Source organism: Epinephelus moara, chromosome 5 (assembly GCF_006386435.1).
Source record: "Epinephelus moara isolate mb chromosome 5, YSFRI_EMoa_1.0, whole genome shotgun sequence".
NCBI classification, from domain to species: domain Eukaryota; kingdom Metazoa; phylum Chordata; class Actinopteri; order Perciformes; family Serranidae; genus Epinephelus; species Epinephelus moara.
Window position 1 is genome coordinate 34,406,623 of NC_065510.1, and position 6,449 is coordinate 34,413,071.

The following is a 6,449-nucleotide window of genomic DNA, read 5'->3' on the forward strand; positions in this document are numbered from 1 at the left end:
CCAAGTCCTCTTTTGTGACTGCATGTCAATTTGGTAGCCAGAGGGCAGGTACACAGCAGCAGGGTGTGTGCAGGTTGTTTGATGGTTAAAAAAAAAAAAAAAGATCATCTCAGGCAAAGCACCTGACAAACAGCAAGACAAAAGTACACTGCAGGATCCAAACTGGGTAAATAAGACAGACATAAGCTAAAGACTAAACAATGAATAGCTCAGATGAAAACAGTGAATTTTCATAGCACGGGACTGGCCTGTTTTTCCTGTCCTGTTATGCTGTTAGTGTCACTGTGCACATTATTTTTAGTATTTCCTGGTTAAAAAGGAAAACAGTCCTGAATATTAACATTAAAGTTGTGCGTCTATACGGGGTTTATTTAACTTTTAATTCACATTTAAACAGAGTTTATCAACCTGTCTGACTTGAAAGCATCTTTACATACACTTTATCCTTATGAAAATGTAAGTAGATGCTGATGGTTACAGTGGTGGTGGTTTGTCTTGTGAGTGTCATAAAGAGAAGTAACTTTGTGAGCTGTTAACTTAATGTCACACCATCTTGACTCAGCAGAAGTGATGGTGCAGAGTTTATCTCATGCACGCCATATAATTCAGATTAATTAATTGTGGTGATAATTGAGCATGCGCGGGTTTAAATGGCTCCTCTGCTGCTTGATGAGAACACCTGGACACCTTCAGCACAACAACGACTCGTCTTTCTGAAACTAAAACTCAATTTTTACGTCTCTAAACTTTAAAAAATTCACTGAGGACTGTTCATTGAAACTCCCACCTGCTGTAGTCACAGTTAAAACCACCCAGCTCTGAAATATAACAATGGTAATAGTAACGAGAGCTCACCTGATTTTCAGCTGCAGGCACTGTAGGTGAGCTCGGCCGGTGTGTGTGTGTCCGTGTTTGCAGCAGTGTTTGAATCCCGCTCGACGACACTTCGTTTAATAAAACAGCTTCTTCTTCTTCTTCTTGTGTGTCTCGTCTCTGCTCTCTGTCATGCGGTCCAGCTGCTCAGGCGTGGCTCTGCGAGGATGGACGCTCTGCACCTTTAATCCGCCCAGTTTTATTTTTCGCAGGTAAATTAAACGCCCCGCCCCCTCCCCTGCCCTCCCCGCGCTGTCGGTGCTGCATTCAAGAGCTGCATGAAAAAAACCCTGAGGTATGAGCTGTCTCTGCAAAGTGCCTCTGAAACAAAAAGTAGACCCTTAATAAAAAAGTAGATGCATCGTTTTTTGGGTCGTATATTATTTAAAAAAAAACTCTGCTAAAATAAAGAGGAGACGAGGCATATTGTGCGTGTGTGAGTCATTTATTTGGATTATATTTCATCCAGGAAATACGTCATCACTTTGTAAAATGTGTTATATGTACTGAAGGCAGCACAGGATTGATTGATTAAAATGATAAATAACAAATAATATGATAATAAAAAGCCCCTGTTACTGAAGATAGACTATGTGCTGTCAATAATAGTGCATAGAAAAATAAAATGCATTCATTATTAGAACTGAAACAACTGGTCAACTAATCGATTAGTCGATTGCCAGAAAATTAGTCATGATTTTTAAAATATTTTCTGACATTTTAACGACTAACTGATTCACTGGGGAAAAAAACAACAGATTTATTATTTAAAAAAATATCAATTGCAGCTGCAGCCCTATTCTTAATAAACATTTGCACATACAGTAGTGTTAAACATATTTCTTATTTTTTAGAATTTGCTTTTAAATATATCTGGAAACCTACACTGAAGTGTACAGGTTTGTTTTGTTTTTTCTAAATGAAAATGTGTAGGTTACTTCAATAAACCTCATACAACCTGGTAAAAAAAAGGAACAAGCTAAGTAGGAGCAAGTGAAGTGTTTAAACATTGGGATATGTAGAGTTAGAGATTATCTTCACGCATCTGGTCAGATAGTGGTAGGTGTGTGTAGGTGTGTGTGTGTGTGTGTGTGTGTGTGTGTGTGTAGGAATGCAGAGCCTCGTCTGTACCTGCAACAGGAGCAGGGGTGTGGCACTGCTGATGTGTCCGAGGTGGAAATATGACACAAAACACATAACGAGTTGTGGAGAGAAGAAACAAATGTAAAGAGGGCAAACCAGCATGTAGGAATATGGTCATATATTTATGTATCAATGGCTTTAGAGACAAGTCATTGGGTTCAGTCTCAGTGCAACCATGGAAACACAGTGCAGTATAGTCTCCCACAGTACTTCATTGCACTTGTGGTATTGTATGTTCTCTGAAAAAAACTAAACAAATTAAAAAATATCTTATAATTACTAAACAACAAAACATACATGAAGCAAAAAAATATACCTACAAAGAAGGGGAAATGTCTACCTGTACTTTGTCTCCCATCCACCAATGAGCTTTTGGTTTTATTTCCTACCATATATGGTCAGAGAGAGGAGACAGAGAAAGAAAAAGATCTCCAGAAAGAGCAGAGAGGTGGAGGGAGGCGTGGTCTATTGTTGTGTTTTAGCTGCGTGGTGTAAAGTTTCTTTTGAAACCCTGTGATTATCTCCAGCCCCGCTCCTCCTGCTGTTTCATATCTGTCACACATCAAAGATGGCCTGATAGAAATGTGGGCGCAGCATGTAGCAGCATGAATGAAACACACGCACTGCTGTGTTCTTACACTGATTTATGACTGCAGGCAATAAAATTAAAAAGTAATATACATAAACTGTAGGTTAATGTTGATTCAGTCCAAGTTCTGATGCAGTTTCTTATTACAGAGGGAGATAAAAACAAACTTTAGGCTTCAAACAACAGGTTCACATTCGGTCATCTGTCTCAATACTCGCATGACCACGGGTACATACTAAAATACTAACTATTGTACATGAAGAGAACACAGCGGTGGAAGAAGTAATCAGATTCTTTTCTTAACTTAAAGTACTTATACCACACTGTAAAAATACTCCACTACAACAAAGAGTCTAGCATTCAAAACGTTAAGTAAAGTATATAAATATTATCAGCAAATGTACTTTAAGTAAAAGTATTCATTATTAGGGGTTATTATTAGGGGAGACCGGGTATGGTTGTAACATTTGTATCCCAGCACTTATAACTATTTGGGTCAGAGCTCTCAAATTTTTACACAAAATACCCTTACTTGAATAACAATGTTCCCTATGTTCGAATACAACTTACATCATTCTAACTTCAACAGCGTCAGTACTAATTAAAATATAGATCTGCTCCAAAAAATTACTTTCATACCTGAAAATCAGTGTTTGGGCTGTAAATTCTGCACACTCCTCACGCAGCTGTGAGGGTCAGGAAGGAAGTGCTCATACAGTAAACGTATTACATGACTCTTATGTCATCTCTTCTTGGTGAAAGTGGTGCTATTACAATCACACCCGGTCTCCCCTATATATGATGATTCTGGATCAATAATCTGCTGCAGTAATGCATGTGTTGCATTTTACTGTTGTAGATGTTTAAGGTTAAGCTAATGTTTACTTCTTTTTATCCTGTTGGGTAGTTTAATCTGCAGTAATGCATCACATTCAATAAGACCATCATATGTCACAGTCAGATCTACCCCTCGCTCCTCCACAGCGCCAGCCTCTGGCCCAAACATGGTCACTTTTGGCTGCAAAAACCAAGATGGTAACGGCTATAATGCCAAACTTGAGGCTTTAGAATGAGAGTCCACAAACCAATGGGTGACGTCACAGTAGCTGCATCCATTATTTCTGCAGTCAACACATAAAACAACACCGCATCCTTTAGTTTATCACCAACATTCAAAATCAGCACATCTGGCAATACATGGTTCACTGGACAGGAGGGGTATGACAGTTTGTAATCTGTAAAGTAAGTAAAACTGTATCTGAGTAAAAAGTACCGTGAGATTTAATGGAGTAGAAGTTTAAAGTAGCATAAATGGAGGAACTAAGGTACAAAAATCTCCAACTTAGTTACATTACACCACCGCGAGCACATGACAGAAAAATTCTACCTTGTATGGAGAGGAAGAATGAATTTAAAGGGACTCCCAAGTGGATAAGTTGTCTGGACACAGTTCACAACATGGAGGTGGCTCAGCTGGCAGCTAGCAGCTAACGGTGCTAACTACATAAACAGCGTTAAGCAAATGCAACAGTGCTGACAGAGCAAACAGTGCTAACCAGGGGAAAACCGGAGAGTGGGTCATATGCTTCCATAATGACACCACCCTAAAATCATAACTAACCTATGAGTGGCGATGAGTTAGCCAGTGGAATACACATGTGCATTAACATGTACGCGTAGCCGAACTAGCTCATTAACAAACAAGGAGGTCGGATTACAGCGTACACAGAGGGAGCTTTACTTCATTCTCTGCTCAGGACGCCATTACTCTACTGTATCTTTACATAGCAAACAGTGGCTTGTTGCTAGTCTAATGCTCTGAATATTGCATAAACAACAAATGGCGCTTTCAGTGTACATATGGTCATGTGTGTTTTGAGACAGAGTTATAAACATACATTCCCTAAAACTAAACATTTACAAATCCTCCCGAGGTGCCGACTTCTCTTCCTTTGACAAAGGGGATTTTACCGGCCTTAACCTAAATTCATAGTTTTGCGACTGTTTTGCAAATGCAGTGTATATCTTTACCAGTTAGTGTACAGTACTGTGGTGTTTTCATGAACACACTGTGAAAACAAAGTGTCCATATCCAGAGCTGGTTGTGCTCCTTCACTCATCCTGTTGGTTCATTTCTGCAGCCACAGGGTACAGTCTGTTGTTACACCACTTAACATATAAGACAGCTTCCTGCAGCTCGCTCCAGGACAGGGAAACTGTCTCACACACACCTCACAGTGGCCTCAGTGTAAGACGATCATGTTTCTTCCTGCATAATACACACGTCAACAGCACAGATACCATAATGTGCTGTAAACCAGGAAAAGTTTCACTTTGGTTAGCACAGTTAAAGTATGTATCACCTGTTGTTGTGTAAGCCTTCAGCGTGGAGCAACAGCAGTCATGTCAAGTCATGTCACATCATGCAGGTAATGGTGGTAAATTTCACTGAGGGGGAAAGTTCAGGAGCCGTAGCAGGAAGAAAGGGAGAGGACTGTTGTCTGCAGGTCTGCATGGAGGTTCATTCTGACGTGTTGGAGCACATCGACCTGCCTGTGTTTAGCGGCTAGAAGGCAGGTTTTAACCTACATGAGTTTGAGTTAGTTTAGACGAATGAAAGAAGTCCAGTAACACACTTACAAACACAACACTGCCTGTCCAAATCTACTCCATCGATCACACCTGCTGCCCCACTGAAATATGTCAAGGGTTATTTGAAACCGAAACAGAAGTTTGGAAATGTCAGATTTGAAACAGATAATTACGGAGGAATTTGTCGTATTTCATACATGCTTTTCCTGTGTGTCACTGTTACACCAGCCTGAATGAACAGTGCACCCTGCTGTGGACAAAGCTGTCAATTACAAGCTGAAGCCAATCCACATTTGGAGCATTTTTGAGCTGCATGTTTAGTGTTTAAGTAAAGCCAACCATTTGTTTATATCCTCCGGAGGAACACAATGACACTATGACATAAAACTTGAGTATTGAAAGTCAGGAAATACTGAATATAGAATGAAATAAGCCTCAGATCTAACAATGCCTTTTTTCATGCTTCCATTGAGGTTTTCACAAGGTTTTGAATGTCTGTCGTCAAATTTTATGATGTCATCAACCTAAAAAACAAAATCCTCCAAGAGAAACCTCATATTGTATAAAGTAATTCATTGGATAAATAAATACATACATGTAATTTATGGTGCTGTTAGATTGCTGCTAGACCACCCCGTCAGTACAGGTGTGTGCCAACGTGAAAATGTTTTCTTCCAAAGGCTAAACACTGGATTGAAGTAAAAATATTTTGTCTGATAAAAACCGAGCAGCAACCTCCTGGGCTGAAAAATGAAGCTGACGAGAAGTGCTAAAAGCTGCAGTTCCTCTAACGGCCACTTGAGGCTGGCTCCAGAACCTCCATAGACTCTCATGTTGAAATCCCAACTTTACAGCAGAAATAAACATGGAACAATTGGAGCGTGAGATGGATGGGCGGTTTGGTGCCGTGTCTGCAGTAATGCGGGTGCTGTGCCGGACTGTTGTGGTAAATAGAGAGCTGAGCTGGAAGGCGAAGCTTTCAATTTATTGGTCCATCTATGTCCCAACCCTCACCTACTGTCATGAGCTCTGGGTAGTGACCGAAAGAATGAGATCATGGATACAAGCAGCCAAAATGAGTTTCCTCTGGAGGGTGGCTGGGCTCAGCCTTAGAGATAGAGTAAGGATCTTGGACATCCAGAGGGAGCTCGGAGTAGAACTGCTGCTCCTTTATGTTGAAAGGGGTCAGTTGCTGTGGTTCGGGCATCTGTTCAGAACGCCTCCTGGGCGCCTCCCGCTGGAGGTGTTTCAG

General features: G+C 40.5%; 2 protein-coding genes across 2 annotated transcripts in view; one reads left to right on the forward strand and one right to left on the reverse strand.

The window, feature by feature from the left end:
* Nucleotides 1–1,061, reverse strand: part of LOC126389774 (myosin-9-like) — a 34,406-nt gene extending 33,345 nt beyond the window's left edge. The window contains exon 1 of the mRNA XM_050043643.1: nt 856–1,061. The gene's annotated coding sequence lies outside the window, so the exon portion shown is untranslated. The remainder of the gene's footprint in view (nt 1–855) is intronic.
* LOC126389773 (myosin-10) overlaps nt 1–6,449 on the forward strand; it is a 667,776-nt gene that overhangs the window by 174,814 nt on the left and 486,513 nt on the right. The window lies entirely within an intron of this gene.